The sequence below is a fragment of the Dermacentor variabilis genome, chromosome 7 (genome assembly GCF_050947875.1).
Source record: "Dermacentor variabilis isolate Ectoservices chromosome 7, ASM5094787v1, whole genome shotgun sequence".
Taxonomy (NCBI): Eukaryota; Metazoa; Arthropoda; class Arachnida; order Ixodida; family Ixodidae; genus Dermacentor; species Dermacentor variabilis.
Window position 1 is genome coordinate 81,894,085 of NC_134574.1, and position 23,459 is coordinate 81,917,543.

The 23,459-nt window shown below is 46.2% G+C and overlaps 1 protein-coding gene across 3 annotated transcripts in view; it reads right to left on the minus strand.

Moving 5' to 3' along the window:
* The window catches only part of LOC142587573 (uncharacterized), a 49,654-nt gene that overhangs the window by 5,423 nt on the left and 20,772 nt on the right, over positions 1-23,459 (minus strand). The window lies entirely within an intron of this gene.

The window sequence follows — 23,459 nt, forward strand, 5'->3', positions numbered from 1 at the left end:
GGTTAGCCAAAACAAAAATCCAATTCAATTCACTTTATTTCAACACCACAGTGTTGAGGACCGCGGAATAAAAAGCCTTTTTATGGCTTGACAAGGTCCGCAGCCCCTTTTACCAAGCAGTGACAGACATAGAGTTAGGTGTTACATATTAATCTAGAGTTACCTAAGTCCCAATAACATGAGTGACAGATACAACACATATTAGTAATACATACTTACATATACATATATGTGTAAAATGAATTAAAAGGAAACAGAATGTATATTTAGTACATATCGCACTCACGTACAATTGAAACCGAATGAATTACCGCTAATTACAAATGCACATCGTACATATATGAAATCGACAAATGCGTCACACATAACATACTGCAATGCACAATTCGGCGAATACACTAGTACAAAAAACACAAATTCTTTCTTTTTTGCGGAAAGAAAAAAAAAGACAAGAAAAAAAAGCAGAATAATGAAAGCTATACAGTGTAGATTTTTGTTTAGACAAGACGGTAATGTAAAGCGCAGCACTTGCTATGTGTAATTACTCCTTGCCCTTGGCATCTCCCAGATTTCGCAACTGCGCGTATTTAGCTTCTCATCTCTGCGTTTTAAGTTCGATATTGTATTTAACGTGTTATTGTTTCTGTTAATACCTGTCTTATACCGGTGAATTAGTGCTTGCTCATGAATATCAGGCATATGAAGCAAATTAAATTTTTTGAAATGTGGGCGCGTATGTGTCGTGGGGTGCATCCAGAATACTACGGACGGCCTTTCTTTGTATTCTGTGTAATGTGGTGATATTAGAAAGTGTCGTAGTACCCCAAACAGGATGGCAATAGTGAATTTGGCTGAGAAGCAAGAACTTAGGAGAAGCTTGATGATTTTAGGGAGGAAATATCTTAACCTGCATAAAATTCCACCCACACGGGATATTTTCGCAGCGACTAAATCCACATGAAAGTTCCACGACATGTGTTGTTCGAATACAACCCCAAGACATTTAACAGTAGGCACAATCGGAATAATAGAATTGTTAAGTTTTAATGTTAAGTCTGTAGCGACATTACGATTTCTCGGTCTAAACAGAGCAGCTGTTTTTTTTTTAGTATTTATACTAAGTGAATTTGCGGTAGACCAAGAGGACAGTTTTGTTAGTGCTTCATTTGCGATACAGATAGCCTCTGTGGAATTCGGTGTGGTAACCAGAATAAATGTGTCGTCCGCGTACATAATAAATTTCACATTATTATGTATAGTCTCTAAGTCATTGATATAAATACAAAAAAGCAGGGGCCCCAGCATACTTCCTTGTCGCACTCCCGTGTGAAGTGGCTTTAAATTCGACACATATCGTTTTATGATCACTTGTTGCATACGGTGTTGAGGATACGACTGTAATAATTCAAGAAATACGCCAAGAAATCCATAATGTTCAAGTTTGTTGAGTAGTGTAGAACGATTCATACAATGAAACGCCCTCGAATATACAACAAAGATACCCAGGTTACGTAGTTGCTGTTCAAACGAATACAATATAATTTCCTTTTGAGTAAGTAATGCAGTTTCTGTCGACTGTCCTTTCACAAAGCGATACTGCATACTAGGGATCAGGTCGGTTTTGATTAGAAATGATGTCATGCGGGCATTTACTAGTTTCTCTATACCTTAAGAAAAAATGGGCAACACAGATATTGGACGGTAGTTTGTCAGCTCGCTTTTGTCACCACCTTTGTACAAAACTACTACCTTCGCAACCTGAAGTCTTTTCGGGAACGAACCCCTGGAAAATATCAAGTTGAATATGTGTACTAATGTAGGCGGAACCAAGTCCAGGACATGCTTAATTGGCATGATCTCGAATCCTTTGAGGTCACAACATCTGTGGTTTTTGATAGACATAAAAGTAGTAAATACCTCATTTTCCGTAGTAGGCGCTAAAAATGCAGATTACTTAATCCTGCAGCCAAGATAATTCAAAGAATTAGGACCATATGTACTGTTCACTAAGGTTGTAAAATAGTTATTAAATGTACTTGCAAGTGTCTCATTTGATAAAACTCTATCACCTAATGTGATTTCTGTTATAGCCGTGCTCTTATCTCCTCTCCCCAGAAAACCATTAATACGCTTCCAGACAACATCAGATTTCTTCATTACGTCACTATTGAACAAATTATTCAAATACTGTCTCTTCTCTCTACGCAAAAGACTATTTGCTTTGTTCCTTTGTACCTTAAATTCATGCAAAGCGTTTTCAGTCCTGGTGTCAGTAAAAGTTTTGTAGAGGCGGTGTTTGGCACGAAAACCGGTTTTTATCCGGTTTCCTACCCTGCAGTGGTTGGTGGGAAGCGAGACGTAAAATACAAGAAGCTACTAGTGGGAGAAAGAGGAACAGGGTACATGCACAACAATATCTTTTGTTCAAAGGAGAGGATAACACTTAACATTTGCAAGTGCTAGAGTCGCTCATCCAGGTCGGTTCTCCGTAAGAACTGCAAGAATATACTCCTAGGCCTCGGCTGCAACGGTTCATGAAGTCTTTATTCCGAGATGACTTCTTCTGACAATGGTGTGACGTCAATACGAGCGGGCACAGTCGCGATTGTTTGCCTTTGTGAACTTTGTCAAGGACCACTGCAGCAAACGTTTACAAAATATGTCGACTTCCTTTCTTCGATTCAATGTAGCTCACCGCTCCGGGTTCAAGCCACGCACTGGTATTATTTCGTCTGCTTTACTCATTCTTGCAGTTAAGAGAACTTCTCGCTGGACAAGTTGGCATTGATTCATTTTATCTAGTTTCAAGGTGCCAAATAATAACATACAGCACACAAGATAGGAGAACGGGACAGCGCGCCACTTATAACTACTCAGAACGCAGGACGTAGTCCTGAGTGGTCCTCTGTCTCCTTGTCCTCTCTTGTGTGGCCTGTGTTGTTTTTGCTTTTGCGCCTTAGGAATGGGGATAATGAATCCTTCCTGGACATTCGGTTGCTTCTGTTGCTGACCTCTTCCCCTCTTCTAGCCTACTAATTCAAAATAATGGTTATCCGTGCTTGTTGTTACGACGACATGGTGCAGCAAATAGCTTGAAAACAGAAGAAATATTAAGGGAACGCGTTCCAGCAGCGTGCGCTTCCTAAATCTTCTGCTGCTCTCTTGCTTCTTGCAATATTATGTTGAATTTTTTACATTTCGCTTGTAGGCTTTCTTTTTCGCTTCTTGCTTCTTGTTCCGCTGGTTTATTCGGGCACCTAGTAGCGGTGACATGTATTCCTCCTGTGACCTAAGTTGTCAATTGGGACACATACCCAGATCAATCAATCAATCAATCAATCAATCAATCAATCAATCAATCAATCAATCAATCAATCAATCAATCAATCAATCAATCAATCAATCAATCAATCAATCAATCAATATTATTTCCCTTGTAATAGGAGGAGTACGGGACTAAAAGCTTGAGCAGGCTGACGAGGTCCCGAGCCCTTTACAGTTGGCAAAACAGCATTACGACGGTCAGTCATGCACAAAGCCTTCAAATAAATCCATGAATATTGCATAACATCGAGCAACAAATTTTTTTTGTAACAAAGCGCAAGAACAATACAACCCAATTGCATAGGCTTGAAATAGCATGAATATGAAGAAACAGCGATCGACAAGTAGACGGAAAAAAAATTCGAAAGGCTGTGCTATTGTACTACATATGTCTATCTACATGTGTACTATTGTACACATGTAGATGTACATATGCAGTGGCCCAAGTTCTACACTGGCAAGACAGCAACAGCCGGCACCACCAAAGAGCAACGGGGAATGCATAAAGAAAGCTTCGCTATAAAATACGCGGGTCCCCTGCTTAGCAGCAGCTCATTTAGGCGAAGCCTTCGTTGGAGTTTGTAAGGAATGCTGGTGGATATGATGATGATGGTAGAAAGCAATCAAATGATCACGAAGTAATGGCGACGACGGACCGACCACGAAGGTATGACGACGGCAATATCATTACGAAGATATGTGGATGGCGTCAGGAGTGCGGTGGTATAACTGCGACTCTATGACGACGAGCTAATGTGGATGACAGCATGAGAGCAACAAATTGCTGACGACACAGTGACGACGTTGATGTGATGAGCACAGTACAGAGCTTTTTATTCAGAATCATCGAAAAAAATTTTGGCCTTTTAGCGGCCAAAACCACCATCGAATTGTAATACGCGCCGTAGTGGAGGGAGGCGGATGAATCTCGAACAACTGGCGTTCTTTCAATGTGATCATCATGAAACGCCTATTCCTTAAGTATACTGCATGACGAAGGCCTCCCCCTACGATATCAAATTTTGCTGTCTCACTGATTCAAAGGTGTGCCTGCAAAATTCCCAGCGTTATCACTCTATCTAGTTCTATGCAATCCTCGACTGCGCTCTCCTCTCCTCAGCCAATTTGAATTTCTAGTAGATGACCAAATCAACGCACTACTGCCTATACGAGCTCCATTTTATTGTCATAATGCCAACTAGAATATCGGCTGCCCTCATTTTAGTTTTATCCACACCGCTCTTGTCGTGTCTTTTGAAATTAGAACTGTGATATAGTTTTAGCCAAAAATACGGGCTCTTGCGCTATCACGGCACGGTTGCTTTTTGTTTTCTTTCTCAGCGCGCCGCGGGCAACACAGCTAGTGGCGCGTATGCTTCATAACCTTTGGCCAGGGAATGTAGCGGATCCATAGTGATGACTCAGGTAGCAGACTAGGCGAGGGGTCGTAATATCACTTTACGCGGATAACATGCACTGTCTCGTGCCCATGGCGACGCAGATCTGGTGAAGCTGTCAGTACCTCATCGGAGTAGTTCACCGGTGATGTGGGTTGTAGAATCTGGTACGAACCATGGTGTCATACGAGAACTTAAGGAGAAGCCAGAAACATGAGGTGGCCATCATCATCTTCATCAGCCTGGTTATGCCCACTGCAGGGCAAAGGCCTCTCCCATACTTCTCCAACAACCCCGGTCAAGTACTAATTGTGGCCATGTCGTCCCTGCAAACTTCTTAATCTCATCCGCCCACCTAACTTTCTGCCTCCCCCTGCTACGCTTCCCTTCCCTTGGGATCCAGTCCGTTATTACCCTTAATGGCCATTGGTTATCTTCCCTCCTCATTACAAGTCCTGCCCCTGCCCATTTCTTTTTCTTGATTTCAAATAAGATGTCATTACCTCGCATTTCTTCCATCACGCAATCTGCTCTTTTCTTATCCCTTAAGGTTACACCCATCATTATTCTTTCTATACCTCGTTACGTCGTCCTCAATTTAAGTAGAACCCTTTTCGTAAGCCTCCAGGTTTCTGCCACGTACGTGAGCACTGGTAAGACACAGGTATTATACACTGTTCTCCTGAGGGATAACGGCAACATGCTGTTACTGATCTGAGAATGCCTGTCAAACGCGCCCCAGCCCATTCGTATTCTTCTGATTATTTCAGTCTCATGATCCGGATCCGCGGTCACTTCCTGCCCTAAGTAGATGTATTCCCTTACCACTTCCATTGCCTCGCTACCTATCGTAAACTGCTGTTCTCTTCCGAGACTGTTAAACATTACTTTAGTTTTCGGCAGATTAATTTTTAGACCCACTGTTCTGCTTTGCCTCTCCAGGTCAGTGAGCAGGCATTGCAATTAGTCCCCTGAGTTACTAAGCGTTAGTAAGTAACTAAGCGTTACTAAGTTACAATAGCGAATCGAAAGTTACTAAGGTATTCTCTATGAGGTGGTATCCAAAACTATATGAGTGAACCGGTAGCAAACATGGGCGCGGGCTGGTGACCGCGGTCATGTCGTGCCTTCGGATGTGCTTGATGTTCGATGGTTATTGAGCATGCCAGCTGATGGTAATCTTTATCGTACCGAGCCACTTCTAAAATTATATTGCACTCGGAAGCGTCAGGTCGCTATGGCACCAGATTATTCAATATATAGACACGAAGAATCACGTCCGTAGGAGAGGAAAAAAGGGGCAACGCCTGTAGTCACTCCCGTCACGGTTTTGTAGGCTAACATAAAGAACGGGAGGACGGTGTCACAATTGGTGCGGTCGGCCGGGACATACATTTTGAACATGTCGCCGAGTGTACGACGGAATCACTCAGACCGTTTGCTTGAGGGTGATACGCGGACGATCTCTTGCGAATGATTTTGGGCACTCATCGAGAATGGCGTAAAGTCCCAGGACTTTGTTGTACGGTAGATTAGGCTTACGTAAGGTGAAGGACGTTGCGCCCTAAGAGCAGAGAGCAGCGCGTCTTATGCTGCCGTTTATTCCAGCAAGAAGACGAAGAACTCCCATGCCACACGCCCTCGATCCCCGCACTTCGTTTTCCTTTCTTTTTGCGTGAGCTATTACTTTGCTTTTATTAACACATTCGGCCCACGAAATGCTAAAGGTGCCTTTTTATGAGCCACAAATTTTGTGAAGGCCGCGTCACTATTTTGCCGTTTCCGAACTTTAGGTGACATGGGCTAAATTCTGCCGTTCCCTCTAATGTTCTGCAGGAGACGTGCGAGTTTCCACCACAGTATGCGAACCGCGTCCATTGCGCACTATGCCAATATTTCCTTCAGCAATACTAGTGATGTCTGACACTGGCCTACTATGAACTCTTCTGGGGAGTAATAGATATTCCTTGTGCTAGTGCTTGCAGATGTCTATTTTCATCTCTTGACGCTGTATCCATGTTTTAGGCAGCTCAGTATGGCAGCTAGGCACTACGGCTACAGTTGTTGAGGCAGGAAGTGCCGACATCCGCTTGTCATGCAAGAAATGGGCAGGTGTCGAAACTTCTGATTCCTCCGTGGCAGGATATGAATACGTCAGTGGTCTATTGTTTATGATCGCTTCGATGTCTGTTACGACCATGCTCATGTGATCCTAATATAGAAGTAACCATCCTACACCTTTCCTCAAACTGTCTGTAAGTGATCGTTCTAAATGGCCTGAAAAAGTCACCTCTCCAAGCAGTAAGGTCAGTAGACAATTTGTACAAAATTTGATGAGCTGACTGGTAAGCGCCAACTTCACTTTCCTGAACAGTGTCATATAAAGCGGGAAGTTCACGATAAGTGCGCTTAAAGCACAGGGCATCCTCAGAGTAAATCACCCCAGGAAATGAACTACGTGCAACAATGTAACGACCCAGACCCACTCGTCTCAGGACTACATCATCACAAGTACCAGAGACAAACAGAACGCCCCGAAGCCACATATGATCACCCAGATATAGCTGGGTGCGGCCGTCTACTAGCTCATGCTCGGCGGAAGACCACTCCCAGGCACTGTAAAAGGAGTGGTGCACAAAATAGACCTGAAAAGAGCAGTGGAAGAGCTTGTGAAAGTTAGGTAGACTAGTATGACATCTTAACTTCAAGACTGGCCGGAAAATCCAGCACGGTAATACTCACTGTCAAGAGGCGCCACGGGCTTTTCAACGTGAAACTGGGTAGCGTGTTCACATGGCACCTGCCCTACCCCATATCCATGCAGTAGTGCAATTACTTGAATGGATGTCAGCGCACGACATCTGCCCCAGCCTGGACGAGAATATGAGCAACCAACGCGGAGCAGTAGATCTGCATGAAAGTCACAATTAAGTGGCAGCCCGAATGCAAGTTGCGCGACCAGCGCCACGAAACGGCCAATGAAAAGTGCAACAAACGACTTAAACTGCCCCGACCTTATACCTGATGGAAGGCAGCAGAAGGTAGCCCGGTGTGCGCTTGCGTCAGTTCGTTTGAGTCGGAAATAAACCGACCGCACCAGCGACTTGGCGAGACATGGTCCCATCCAGAGCTACGGTATTTGGCAATCGCGAGGCGGTGCCTTAAGAATATCGGTAAGATTCCCCTGGAGGTACCGACAGAGACGCAGAAAGACCCCGCACTGCAGCCAAAGAACTGCTGATTGCGAACAGCGCCGCGTGGACAAAGCTACCGCAGCAGCAACATCAATAGTGCACACTGCATAACACCTGGTCTCTGCTGCAATAGCAGAACCAGAGTCCACGGAAGCCATTACCACAGGACAAGAATGCGAGCTACCCTCAGCTTGGTTTCCTCTACTGTTCTACTGCTCCACACACATTTCCCGCTCATGTAGGTTACACAACCGGTTTCACCTAACACTACGAACTGAGTAGAGACATACTTATGAAACACAGTGGAGTGCTTAGGAAACAGTGCAAAGAGAACGCACGCTAGGGCGTAGGCCTTAGAGCAGAAACGGCAACAATAGAGCAGGTGAAACGTAAAGTATAACGACAACCCATATGGCCGGGAATATAGACATTGCAAAAAACGAGGAGTGCAATATTGAGCAGATGCAGAAGCAGCAGCAATAGGTGGTGCAGACCCGCCGCGAAAGCCGACGTCTCTGAGAGAAAACCTCGGAAAAAGAATGGAATACCTTATGAGCAAGCTAGAACATGAAATAAATGAAAATGCCGACCAGAAAATGAAACATATGATGTACACAATTGAATAAAAGATGAGTAAGATGATCCAGACAGTTGACCAGATGTTTGAATACGTCAATTAAGCCATCACACAAATCGGTGAGACCTGACACCAAGACCGAGAAAACGGGGGACAGCCTCAATGTGAAGGTGGACAAGATGGGGAAAGTGCTCAGCACACGTGATTCTGTCCGAGCGAAGGAGAGAAACAAGCTTAAGGAAGTCGATAACTTAGTTAAAAAGTAATGCGTGGATAAACGAAACTCCCAGCACTGACAGCGTATTAAAAATACTTGGAAAGAAAAAATGTGACCGAAGTTCTCCAAATATGCAAGTGGTACTGTATAACGTTATATGAATGTGGCTATATTGTTATATCATTATATTGAATATAGTTTTTTGTTATACGAATATCGTTTGCACAAATTAAAGATATTGAACGATAATTTCCAACACACTATCTCCAGACCTATGCACAGGTATAAGCGCTGCCTGTTACCATCGGCCTGCAGGGGTACCAACTTGCAAAATTTCTTCAGCCCGCCGCAGCTGAGGGGGTGGCGATGTTCGGAGAAGCGATCTTGGAACCCTCCTCAGCCCACTGCTACGACTCACTTTGTAAAGATGGCAATGCGCCGCGTCAACAGCCGTACGGCGCCAGCATGTATCGACGCGGTCCGCGGACCAAGTTTTGTTAGTAGATTCGCCATCGCCGTCACGGTTTGTTTGGAGCGGGGAACTCCTGGAAGGAAATGTTTTGCGGTGCAGTCTCACGGGCCCCAGAAGCCGTCAGTCAATGGACAGACGCGGCGTCCATTGACTGCGGGATGAACTCTGGGATCAAGACGCGCCTGCTCGGGGCAAGACCCCTGTCTGCGAGAAACCCTATCACCTCGGTGCGTTCAGTGAAACCTGTGCGGAAGTGAGCGTGTAAAGCCCCCCACCCCCCTCAAAGGCTACGATGGCTTTGGACGCTCCGATTGGTTGAAGGTTGAACGGCCGTTTTCCCTCACCTAGGGATTTAGGGAGGACAGAGTGTTTTTAAGGAGCCGTTGCGCGGCTGCTGGATGTGCATTCTCTTTCAGTGATGCTAGAGTGAGGAACTGTAACTTTCTCCGCACTTCATGTAGATATTGTAAATAAATGCCGCATTCCTCGTTCTCGATGAGAACAAGTCTCTCCTTTCCACAACGACCTTAGCGTGGATGAGTTGGACGATGGCATGGGCCAGCTGCCATTTATTTATTGCCCGAGCCCAATCCTTACATGCCATAAGCCAGTTGCAGGACTCAGTATTCTACAAGTGCCTTGTCGAATATAATTTCAATGTAATGCGCAAACCACACTGCATACCTGCGAAGAAATGCGTTCGGTATGTCATCAAGGCCTACCAAGTTTTTGAGGTCACTATTCATTAGCAGAACTACAATTTCCTCATACGAGACTTTAATGTCTGGTATTTCTTCGAAGCGAAGCAATGGAGAGATAATTGGTTCAATACTGAATATTGGCGGAACAAAGAACACCCAACCAATGGAAGAACTCGTTTTGTGAAGAAGTGATCACTGCAGGATCAGTAATTACGATGTTATCTACTACAATGCTACGTGACTCGTCCTTTTTCGAAATGTGACGCCAAAAATTATCACAAGACGCCGACATGAAATGTGCCAGTGTTTCTTTGCAATATCTATTTTTGGTTTCAGTAATCATAGAACGCAGTTGCGCGGACAACTCAGTTATCTTTGCGTGGTCTTTTGTAATTTCTGTTTCTGGTGGCTTATTGTATGCTTTAGTTGGATGATTTTTTTTAGTGATGCAAGGGTTCCTTTTAGTCTTCGTTGTTTTACGAAACGGCCCGAATTTGGTAATACAACAAGAAAACAATGTGCTTGAACGATTTCCACATGGTATTGATGTCACCTCCAGAAGCAAAACTGTCCAGTGCAAATGACAAATAGTGAATGATACTTGTGTCATCGGCTTTTAAAAGTTTGGAACATATGCAATTGTCTCTTTACGTCTGGACATTGTTTCGTTACGCATATGTCAACGAAGACAACTTTATGGTTGAACATACCCTCATCAAATGACATTTCAAACTGGTCAAGTGCCCGTCAAGGATTACCGGGTCCAGGATAGACGGACTTTACCCTGACTTTGGCGTACTTTGGCAAAAAGTTGTGAAAGGTCATGAGTAAATGCAATGTCAAGGAGCCTATTGCACTATGCCTATTGCCACGACTCTGTTGCGATTGTGTCCCAGTGAAATGCGTGTAAATTGATGTGACCGGCTAGGAGTAGCTGGCGGTTGCGCTTTTTGTTTGCTTCTAAGTAACTCGGTATCGACTCTAAGTATGAGAGAGGTGTGTTTGGCGGTCGGTAAACTGTAGGAGAAGGAATGGTGACGTTCCAATATCCATTTCACACCACAGACTTTAGTTTCCTGGGATACCGCCTAGTTCTTGTCAATTAAATATTTACTTTATTATTGCAACGCCGCCTCCTCGAGACTGTCCATCCCGATGCAGTACCTTGTATCCTGGAAGTATTGTCTCATTATCTTGAATCCCGGAACGCAACCATATCTCCCTGATGGTAACAACGTGCGGATCATATATGACTAAAATGCACTGTAAGCTTGCAGTCTTATTCATGGTATTGCTAGCATTAAGGTTAACTAGCTGAAATTCATGATGGCCGCTCTGTTTCGTTCAGCCCTCGCTTGCTGCTAACAGAGTACTTTTCTTAAGCCTGAGCGTGACCCGACAGTTTTTTTTCGTCGTCCCAACTGTACATATCTGCATCTATGCGCAGTTTATCATCATAAGACGTACGCGCTATCCTCGTTTTCCTTCACCCTGCGCATAATCCCAAAGAAGTTTGCGTTTGGCACCTGTTTTCTTATAGTAGTTATGAGCAATATATATGCTAGTTCTCCATAGATTTTTATAGTTTTTGTACACATTTGACTTTTCCGTAATTGTAAAGCTTTTAAATAACAGGTCGCGGTTCTTTGCTCTGGCTTTGCCCTATCCTGTGTATTTGTTCCACTGTGTGCAGAGTGGCATTCAGCTGTTTATCAAATAAATCGGTTAGCACGTTCATAGTTAGATCTGTTGTTTCTCTTTCGCCCTGCGGAATTCCGAATACCACAAGAATATTTCGTCTGGTTCTGTCTTCCAGTGACACAAGCGTATCAAGCAGCGTTTTTACAGTTGCGCTGCGTTGTAATAATATTGGGTGACAAGGCGGCAACGAGAAAGCAAAACAAATTCTAGCTGGAGGTCGACGGCGGAATACGATGCCGACGGAGCGAAACGTCACGTGGCCTGCGGCAGGGAACGACGCGCGTTTTGGTGATCGTCTATAAAAGCGTGAAGTATGCTTCCAATGGCGCTATGCCACACGCGCTGTAGACCGATGGCGAACACGATTATAGCAATAGGGTTGGCGGCGATTTCTGTGAATGCGATTTCCGATGACGTGCGAGAAGAATTTGTGGTAGCGTAAGAAAAGAATGAGTCTCAGTTGACATTTCCATATCACACGCGTGGGCGAATACTGTGGGAAAGAAAAGGAGGAGGAGGATTAAACATTTATTTTTGAACCAGTATCGCGGGGCAAGCCCCTATTGCAGGGTAGCTGGAATTTGTCCTCATTCGAGGAACCCTCTAGCCTTCACTGCCTCTTTGGTCCTGGCTACGAGGTGTCGTTGTTGTTCCAGGTTTCCGGAGACGAGCGTGGCTTGCCACGTTTCGATGAGGTCCTTGCTTTGTTGTATGGCATCAGTCTTTAGCTTGGCCTGCCACGTTTCGATGAGGTCGTTGCTTTGTTGTATAACGTCACACTCTTTCAGTGAGCGCGATGCGTCTGTGTCTAGAGGCCATGGGCACTCGACGATCAGGTGCACCAAGGTGTCCGGTACGCCGCAAATTGGGCAGTCGCATCTTTGCAGCATTGGGTAGTCTGTGCATGAGTATTCCGCGGGTGTAAGTGTTACTCTTTAGACTTCTGAGCGTGGTATTTTCTTCTTGTTAAGCCTTTGGGGAGATGGTGGGTAGGCCCGGTGTTCCAGCCTGTGAGGTTGAAGGATCGCTTAGTAGGTAGTGGGAACGGTCTCTGCCTCCGCTCACGCAGACCCGGTATTTCGAGACTAGGAAGGGTTGGCCTGGCAGGCGTGACCTCAGGCCGCGGCGTCTGCCACTTCATTCCCCTGCAGCCCCGCATGCCCAGGAACCTATGCCACACAGGTGTAAGGGATCGGAGTGCTTCAGCGCTTCAATATCTTTAGTGTTTCTGCCGACACGCGACCCTTAGCGTAGTTCTTGATAGGTTATTCAGACTCGGAAAAGACGAAAGCTACGTCCATGCACGTGGTAGTTGGTAGGACGATCGGCGCCTTTTCTGCAGTCTCAGGGCTTTATGCGCGTACTATGGCAGACACTAGCTCTCTGTTCTGGAAATCTACGACGCTCAGGGCGTGAGCGTTTCTGTGCGGGTATTTTATTTGTCTTTGCTTGCCTCGGTGTATCTGGCCTCTGGATTTTACCTGTGTTTTTGCCGTAACGCATCCACTGCGACTTGTCTTCTTTCCTTGTGGTACGTGACGTGTATGTTACGTGAAATCGGTTCATGCGCAAGGGTTCGCGGATGTTTGGAGAAATTTCTTTTTCGGTCCGTGGCGGCTATAAAGGTTTGACAGTAGCTCAGCCGTAGCAGCACTGATCTTCCGACGGGCGTGAGCTTTAGTCGTACTGACTGGCTTTGTGAGCTTCAACTAGGTCTTGCCACGTGCTGTGTACGCCCGTTTTGAGGGGTCTCGTACTCAATGCCGTACATGGTAGGCCCAGGGCGACTTTTATATATTCGGACCGTAAGTTTTTTTACCTCAGCATTCTTCAACACGAGGTTGGGTGCGCCCTATGGTATTCGACTGTTGAGGAGTGCTTGCACGACGTGTAGCGTGTCTTGTTTTTAAGTCCTCTTCGATGGCTTGCAACTTTTGGCGAGATGACTTGCAACTCTTCTGACGAGATGTGTGAGCTCTTCTAGGGTTTGCTGCAGTCGCGGGAGGGTGGCCGCCCCGGACCCGCCTTTGTGGATGTGTAGCCCTAGAACTCGTAGTGTTTACACTTTTAGGATGGGCGGTCTATTGGGGGTGACGTTGCGATCGAGTTGATCGCAGCCGGGTGGTCTGTCTCTCGTTCTTGACTTGGGGACGAGGCTTCCGGGCTTTTCGGTAGCACAGCGGAGGCCACATTTTAGCGTGTAGCTCCTGATGGTATCTACTGCTTTCCGTAGGCGTGTTTCGGGCGTTCCGGTGTTTGAGGCCCCCAGTCCCCCCCATACCACGATGTCATCTACATAAAAGGTTGTCGTGAGTCTGGTTTGACATCAACGAGTCTGGGTAGCTGGATCATGGTGGCGTTGAAGAGCAACGGCAATATGACTGAACACTGCGGGGTACTTTCGCTCGGTATTCGGAAGCTGTCGCTGCGTAGGTTGTACATTCCAAGTGTAGCCGTGCTGTCCGTGAAAAAGTTTCTGACAAAGTTGTATGTCCGAGAGCCGCAGCCAAGGTATTCGAGGTTGCAGAGTATAGGTTAATTACTGATGTTGTCAACAGCTCACTTAAGCGGATGGCTAAGATGCAGGATTTGCTTCTGGTGGTCGATGAGGTCTTCCTTTAGGAAAAGGAAGACCTGTTGCGGTGGCAAATTCTGCCTGAGTCCTAATATAGTGTTCGGAAAATATCTGTTGCCTTCGACATATCAGGTTAGGCGGTTGTGTATCGTATCTTGGAAAACTTTCCCTACCCACAAGGTAACGGTAAATAGGCACAAGTTCTCGATACCGAGGTGATTATTTGGTGTAGGGATCATGATGATTTCCGAGTGCTTCTAGGCATCCGGTAGCTGTCCTTTCTCCCAGCATGCACGAAAGTACTGGAGTATGGCTGCGGTAGCCTGCTGCGGAATGTTCCGGAGATACTTGTTGATGATCCGACCTTTGCCCAGGCTGCTGTTTCCCATGTAGCCACAAGCATCCGAAAGATGTACTCGATTGATCCAAACATCCAGCAAGAAATGGGATGTCCTATCTCAGATAGCCATAAACATCCGATAGATGTACGAGATTGATCCAAACATCCAGCAAAAAATGACATGTCCTATGGACACCCTTTGCATGCACATACATCTAAAGGATGTACAATGGCATCAAAGTTTTGTATGTCCAATGAAGATCCATTTAGTTCGTTCATGAGACGTACAGCAGACAAATATTTGGATGCCCATGTAACGTCCAGAAAGTTTGTACTTTAGACGTGCATTGTAGGCCGCCAAAGCTTTTTTTCGCATTGTCTACGCGCGCTTCCATGATTTTGACGTGAACGATGCTGCACAGTTGGAGCCGATAGTGGGTGCCACGATCTCGCGGTATCATCAGTGATAATGTAATGGATGTCCATAGACGTCGCATTCTTTCTGCAATTAATCATTTTTTTATTTCCGACTTTGGAAAAGTAATCGAAAAAAACAAGGTACAGTGTGTTTGGGAATGAACTGATATATATAGTAGAACAAAACTGAATGGAAATTATATCAAGGCACTCTACTTTTATTGAGCACCACCAAACTTTTTTAAACTGTGGCGAACTTCCCGTGTGGAAGTGATTGCGTGGCCTCCAACACTTGACACTCCATCTCGGAGGCCGTGTGCGTCGAAAGCAAGGAGCCGGAAGCACGCCACAAATTTCGCATTAAAAGAAAAAATGATGTTTAATGACGTCAGGAAAGTTAAATGATTAAAAGAGATTTTACGCAGCATTATTGTCCAATTATTCTCACAGTCGCGTGCCTGTCATACGTCACCATAAGCACAGACATTGCAATGACGCAGCAAGCGAGCTTATGTGGGCATGCGTGAGCTTGTGTTCCAATGCTGGCACTGAGCATGCTCTATGGCTGAGCCGTGCTGCTCTATGCTGTGCTCCATGAAGGGCTGCAGAAGCTAGAGCCAAACTTTACGTTCTCACAACAAACCACATTTAAGTTGCTGTGCTGATGCTGTGACACTTCCTTTCTTATTCTTGCAATGTCTTCAGTGGTGTCCGGTCGTCAGCAGGCACATGGTTTTGAAGGTATGCCGGTGGTTTGTTTTTGTACTATCTTCGCTTTTATGCCGCTAATGAGGGCTTAGCATGGGCCGGAAGAGCTGATGCACAATGCAAACGCCCAGTGGTTTCAGCAGTACCCTTCAAGGCATGTCGGTGGTGTTTCTTCTCGGAATAGTATTAAGCTGAGCCAATGTATAGGGGTGCATAGCTATGACTAGTGTGAACAGCTGAAGTGCAACCCGAAACAAATGGCGATAGAGAAGCGACGTTCTTGCTTGTCTCCTTTTGTCCCGTGTTCAGTTCATCTTCTCACTCTTCCTAGCCTTTCTTGTACCGTACATGATTCTCGCGGTCCGTAGGTTTTGTGCACAACGGCACGATGGTTTCAGTGGTTCTCGCACACGTTTTCGATAGTGGTGCTCGATATTGTGAGGTAATCATCGTTCATGCATTGCTTTGGAGGTCTTCTGTGATAAGGGCTGTCTTTAGAGCTACCTGATATTTTGCACGCTTTGTTACTCCTCTGTACGTTTACATAGCTCCTGTGTATAGCGTGCAGTATTACATGCTTGTATAATTTATAAGCACGAGCCATATAAATTTCACGTGTTCTTGAACAGTCGATCTTTTTTCACAATATATAAAGTTTTCTGTGCTATACTGCTTGCAAGGACAATTTTATTGTCATTGGTACTATTTAAGCAGATGCCTTAGATCTGCCTCCATGATAAAGATGCTATAGGTGTGGATTCATACTCTGGGATTGTAAACTAATCGCTGAATTTAGAGAAGCTGAAAACCGGTTACCTTAGGCGTCTTAAGCTACCTTGTATGTCTTACCCACGCGTTCTGAAATGTGCCTTACCTTGAAGGCCATGCTTGATTTGATCGAGATAAAGCTCGATGCGAACGCACCCAAGGAGAGACTGTCAGTGTCTTGGGTACGTTCGTAGCAGTCGTTATAGTGACAGTGAAGCATGGGCTTCATGTAAGGGTGAATATCGAAATGGGGGGTGTAAGCGATGTGTTTGTGATGTGTTTGCATAGTTGCAAAGATTCTGTCCTCTTTTTCAGGTTTAGGACGCTCAAGCCAGCCAGCAAGAGATTGATCTTCCAAGTACGGTTTTCCATCCAGCCCCACACAGCATCGTACCGTGTGCGTTTAGGAGTGCTGACAAAATTTCTTCCTCTTTTGAAATTGGTACTGGTCCAACTTGTAGTCACGGTAATGACTACCAGGCTAAACCTCACTATCTTCAGCGCCCAAAAATAATATTCCCTTCGAAGTGGCAACGTTAAGATGAGCACTCACTGCAACATGTTTCCTTGGTAGTGTTGCTGCGAGGGCCAATGTTGCTATGCTACGTTGAGCTCAGTGTATGAACACCAACAAGATAACGCTACAGAGATGTAGATGTAGCAGCTCGTCTCCAGTATCAGCAGAATAAATGCTTTGGCCTTTCGTGGCACCTGACTAAATTTAAGTAGTGCGGTATGTTTTCAAAAATGTGACAAATATAGAATCCTGTTATTTGATGTCAGCGGGGGGGGGGGGGCTGAGTGTACTGAAAGCAGTGAGACGGTCTAAAAGGAAAGGGCTGATTCGATACCGCTACAAGTGGCTCAGAACTCTCAGCAGCATGGCGTGGCCTGGTACCACTGTATTTGGTTGATTAGGGCATGCCAAGTGTGCTGTGGTACCAGGTAACCACTAACTGCAACTACATTGCCATTCCTTATGATCCATGAATCTACGTACGAATTGCTCTCCTTTAGGTTTCAGTTCATTGTTTCTATTTTTTCTTTTGCTGAATTCAAGGCTAGTCAAATAGTGCTTTGATGTTCCTATATGTGCATTTTATTTTTGTTCATGAGAATTAAGTCTGATAATGTGCCATTTGTGTTTTATTTTACTGGAGAGAATGCAGCTTACAGTGCACTGTGAGAAGTGTTCCTTTGCAAGCGTTGCTTTTATTGTCTGATTTTATTTATCCTTTAGTATGTTTATGCTTAGCTGTTATGCATATGTTGTATTCTTGTATTGGTTCGTGCGTTAAGTGCTCATTGTGCCTTTCAGAGACCAAGAGATGGCATGTTGTATTTTTACTGCTCTATTTTTGTGAGACAGCTGGAGTCTGCTATTGTATTTCACTGCAAATATTGTGTACGTCATTACATACTTGTCAAACGGTTGATGCTAGTAAAAAGGTTCACAATGAAAACGCTGGTGGTGACAACGAAGTTATTCTTCGCTTAGTAACAGTGGCACGTTGATTTGTTGTCCCAAACAGTCCTGGACTGTCTGAGAAGCTGCATACGTCAATTATCACTGGCTGTAGTAGCGTCTCGAGCAGTCTGGTGCAGTCTGGGACAATAAATTGAAGAGGCCCAGTGCATGCATGCATGATGAATAAAATAAACAGCCAAAAATAGCATAAGGCACATCCAGTGGATATATATTGTTACGTGAAGCTGAAGCCGAATACTATTTACAATTTATCTACAGGGAAGCTCACGGAGGCCAAAATGGCGACGGTATATCAAGCCGGCACAAACGTCGTCTTCGTCTTCCTCAGTGCAGCCACACTGTGGCGGCTGTTCCGTAGCATCAACCCCGGCTGTAGAAGCACCGTCCCGGTGCTTAATCTACGCATCCATGGTGAAAGATGTGTGGTATGGTTTTAGTCTTGCCACATGAACGATGTCACTTGCAGCCGATGATGACCCTGAGGGATCGGCGGGGATGATTTCATACGTGACATTGGTCAGTTGTCGTACCACACGGTAAGGGCTAGTGTAGCGCGACAGCAGCTTTTCTTAAAGGCCCACACGTCGAATGGGTGACCAGAGAAGCACCAGAGAAACCGGAGAAAAGTGCATGTCACGATGGTGGCAGTCATACAGGCATCTCTGATGCTCCTGTGAGGCCTCGAGACAGGTGCGGGCGAGCTGGCACGCGTGGTCGGCGTGTGCGATCGCGTCGCGGGCATATTCAGTGGCGGAACGTGTGGCCGAGGGCAGCAAAGTGTCCAAGGGCAACACGGTTTCTCGGCCATATAGGAGATAGAATGGTGAATAGCCGGCGGTGTCGTGACGCGATGAATTATACGCGAACGTCACATATGGTAAGTGAAGATCCTAGTCGTGGTGTTCGGTCGCAACGTACTTCGAAAGCCTGTCGGTGATGGTCCGGTTGAGGCGCTCCGTGAGGCCATTGGTCTGTGGGTGGTAGGACGTGCTGAACTAGTGCTTTATCGAGCAGGAGCGGAGGATGTCCTCAATGACTGCCAACAGAAAGCTGCGGCCACGGTCAGTGAGTAATTGGCGCGGAGCACTGTGCACTAAAATGATGTCACAGAGCAGAAAGTCAGCAACGTCAGTAGCGCAACTTGTCGGGAGGGCTCTGGGCATTGCGTACCGCGTAGCATAATCGGTAGCGACGGCGACCCATTTATTTCCGGAGCCCGAGAGAGGAAATGGTCTAAGAAGGTCTAGACCAACACGGAAAAAGGGTTCGGGTGCCTCTGGTGAGAGGATGGGATACGAAACTCTTGGGCTGATAACGTGCAATGTACCAACTTTTTGTAAAAACTTTAGAAGGAACATAATAACAAAAGTCGTAGAATGCCAAAAACATTGCCGGGGAGAGGAATTTGGTATCTACATGCCAGGGCAAAGTACTTTTTTCTTTGAGCTTCTACTTTCCGACACTCTGCCAAGGCTGAGTCACTGTTAGCGCTGCACCACATTTGCTAGACAGAGGATGCTGATCACCAGTCAAGAGGTAGGAGTGAGTGCCACACCTGTGGCCTGTCCTAAGACGGCAGATACAAGTACACGTGTCAGTATATATAAGTGGAGCTCCTATTCCATGACCCTAGCGACTTATGTGGCTCGCGGGACTTGGTCTACTGTCACCAGCTGGTTTCCCAAGTGCAGTTCGGCGAACCGCGCCTGCCACGACGAGTTAGTGAACGACTACGTGATTAATGGTGAGATGGCGTCTGCAGGGTGCTTCGGGCATTAATGTGTGATGTGCTGGAGTGTCGGTGTGTCTTCACACCAGGGACATTTTTCTTCCTGTCTGTCGGGGTACATCATGTGTAGCTTGTGCAAGGGAGGAAAGGTGTTCAATTGTAGTCGGCGCCAGTTCCTTGCCTGCCACCTGTTATGCTTGAGATGGGGAGGAACCTTTGTTCGCCGGCTGTGTTTGCATATCCAGTGTTCCTTGTATCTTACGGCGTGTAGGGGGTGCGTTGGGGCGGAGTGATCCGCAACTCGGCCTGTCATATTTCGAGACAGGTGGTCCATCCGTTCGTTGCCGTCCACTCCAGCGTGTGCCGGACACCAGGTGATCCCATGGTCTTGTGTGAAAGTTGGTCCCAGGATGCGCAGGACGCTGCTCGCAAAACTCCCCGCAGATATAGTCGGCATGCGCGCTTAGAGTCCAATAGAACGTGTGCTGATTGGTCCTTTGCTTCGGGGCCTGTACAGCTAAGGCAATGGCCATGGCCTCAGCGGTGGCGCTGGATAAGGTCTGCATGGATGCAGCTGGGTCATGCGTGCCCTTTTAGTCGCGACCGCATCGAAAGTGGGTGTCCGTGTAGTCGTGCGGGTGTGGACTTGCGCCCGCGAAAAACATGTCCGCAAAATACACTTGTAACGACGCGCGCCTACTACTCTGAAGCACTGTGCCTTCACTATTTTCTTTCTCTCATGGGATCTAAGGGACGAAAAACGTATCACGCGGTAACCATTTGTTTGATATACTAAATGTTGGTGCTTAAAGATTGCGTTTTCTCTCTACGTTTTAATTTATGCATAAGAAGAGTAGCTGTGATGGGTCCCTTTTTACGTTTTAAATGACCAACTCTGGCGCCTGGAAATCTTACAAAGCAGGTTCGCACGAACGGGCTTATCTGTTTTTGTATTCCAGAATATACAATACTGCGTCATACACAAAGAAAGAAGCCGTATGCATCAAAAAGAGGATGGTACAGCGTGAGTAATCTGAAGAAGGCGTTTCTCTCATGTAACAAAATTCGCTATAAGCTGCAAATAATATAGGAATTATATATTTTTGTGCATTCCTACTTTCTAACAGTGCTATGTTCTTCAACCACAGCTCTCAACTCCCTAACCAAGCCTAACAACACCAGATTCTTCGTTATTCCTTCGTAGTGGGTAAGTGCAATTTGAGGGTCCCGGAAGCATGTAAACAAATTCAGAGTGTCAGCTTAGAGAAGGCACAGCCGTCGCAGCGAACGAGTATGGAGCCGAAGAACCTGTACCTTCCGCTGGCGGGAGGAGCGATGCGGATTTCAGGGGGTTACAATCGGGGCAAGAGCAAACGAACTTCGGAACGTAGCTACACATCCCTCGCCAATAGTACCACTGTCGAAGGTGGTGATAAGTATTCAAAACTCCCAAGTGTACACACAGGTGGATCAGCGTGGAAAGCTGCGGATATGTCGGAACGGAGAGTGAGAGGTACTAGTAATAACCGCTTGCACCCGTCGGGGTTATAATTGCGTCAGTGAAGCAAGCAGGTTGTTGCTAATTGCAAAATGGTGAGCTTGACGACCCAGCGTGAGAGTGATTGGTGGTGCTGATGAACCAGAAAGCAAAGTATATAAGAGAGTTATTCCAATGGTCCTTGCCCTCCTCAGACGCCATGGTGGTAAACTCGAGCGAAGAAACGGTAAAGTGGGATAGTGAACAGCAGGCATTGCCGTCAAGCAAAGGAGAGCGCGTGAGGGCGTCGACGTGAGAATGCTGGAGTCCGCTGCGGTACAGCATGCAGATATCGTAGTCCGGCAGGCGAAGTGTCTATCGGGAAAGACGGCCTGAGGAATCTTTCAAGGATGACAGCCAACATAGTGCATGGTGGTCCGTCACTACATCAAATGGACGGCTATACAAATAAGGCCTGAACTTGGTGAGAGCCCAGATGATGGCCAAGGATTCTTTTTGTGTCACAGTGTAGTCTCAGTTTTCGTAAACGTATGACTTGCATAATGCACGGCATATTCAGGAAACTCCTGCCTGCACTGGCCAACATTGTCGAGGAAGAACAGCGTCGAGGCCAACACCACTGGCCTCTGTGTGCACGTCGGTAGGGGCTGTCGGGTCGTAATGGCGCAAAATTGGCGTAGACGTCAGAAAACGACAAAGATTTGTGAAGGACTTTTTGCTTCTAAGTAGCTTCGTCAGGGGCGATATGATGGCGGCGAAATTGTCAATGAAGCGTCTGAAGTACGAACACAGACCGTTGAAACTGCGCAATTCTTTGACAGACGTTGACTTAGGGAATTCGGCAACGGCCGAAGTTTGTTTGAACGAGGGAGAATTCCATCCTTAGATACGACGTAAGCTAGAATTGTGAGCTGCTAAGAAGCAAATCAGCACTTCTTGAGGTTTAGTTGTAGCCATGCGTTTGTTAAACACGTTCAGACTGGGGCCGTTGAAGGTGCATAGTGAAGTCAGGAGCGAAAACAACAATGTTGTCAAAGTAGCACAAGCATGTCTGCCACTTCAATCCGTACAGGACTGTGTGAATCATGCGCTCAAACGTTGCGGGCCTATTACAAAGTCCAAAATGCATTACGTTAAATTCGTATAAGCCGCCGGGCGTGACAAAAGCGGTCTTCCGCCGATCGGCGTCTTCCATACCCTGTCAATACCTGCTAGTACGCTGAGTGCAAATCTAGAGATGAAAATTCTGCGCGTTCTAGACTGTCAGTCGCGTCGTCTATGCACGGGGCAGGGTAGACGTCCTTGCGAGCGCTTTTGTTCAGGTGACGGTAGTCCACACAAAACTGTACAAAACCACCTTTCTTCGTAACTAGGAAGACAAGGGATGCCATGGGCTGTCGGAAGGTGGTATCACCTCGCGGCGAAGCATGTCGCGACTTGTTCATTGATTACACAAGGTTCTGCAGGAGAAACACGATATGGACGTTGCCGCAATGGTGATTGTTGGCCAGTATTGATGCGATGTGTAACAATTGGTGGCTGGACCAGGGAAGATTGCCCTACATCGAAAGAATGGCCAAATTCTTCTAGAAGGCTGAAAAGCCGAGACCGCTGGACGGATAGAAAGGCATCGGCAATAGAGGAACCGCACACATCACTGGGTGATCTGTCACATGTAGAAACAGTACTGAGCGCACTGGAACTAGTACAGTAATTCTCAACGGGCACGTCCATAGCTTCCACGTCTTCGATCGCTTCGAGCTTGCCAAGGCATTGCCCTCGGGTCAGCAAAACATAGTAGGGAAAGGGGTTGCAAACGAGAATGGTGCTGTAGCCCGGTGTGATGTCCACTGTTGCAAAAACCATAAGCAGACATAGATGGGCATAACATGTCCATCTTAGAGAAAGACATAAAAAGACATAAAGACATGAGAATGCATAAGAAGGGCGCGACCGTTGAGGCAATCGGAGGAATGTGGGTGTCGACTTGGACAAGCAGCTTCCTCGAAAGCGCTGAATTGTCGATGGGCGGCAAGACTAACAGCGGTGAGAGTTCTATTTCGGCTCATGCGTAGTGAATAACAGCATTGCGGGTCAAGAGAAAACCCCAGCCGAGGATAACGTCATGAGAGCACGAGGAAAGGATGATGATTTCTATGGCGTATAGAACGTCGCAATCGCAACTCGAGCAGTGCGATCTGCCAAGGTTTGAATATGTTGAGCACTGGCTGTGCGGAGGGACAGTCCAGAAAGGGCCGTCGTCACTTTCTGAAGTAAGCGGCAAATCTTTACGTATGTAACACATACCGCGGCTCCAGTGTCCACGAGTGCGGATGTGCGAATACCGTCAAG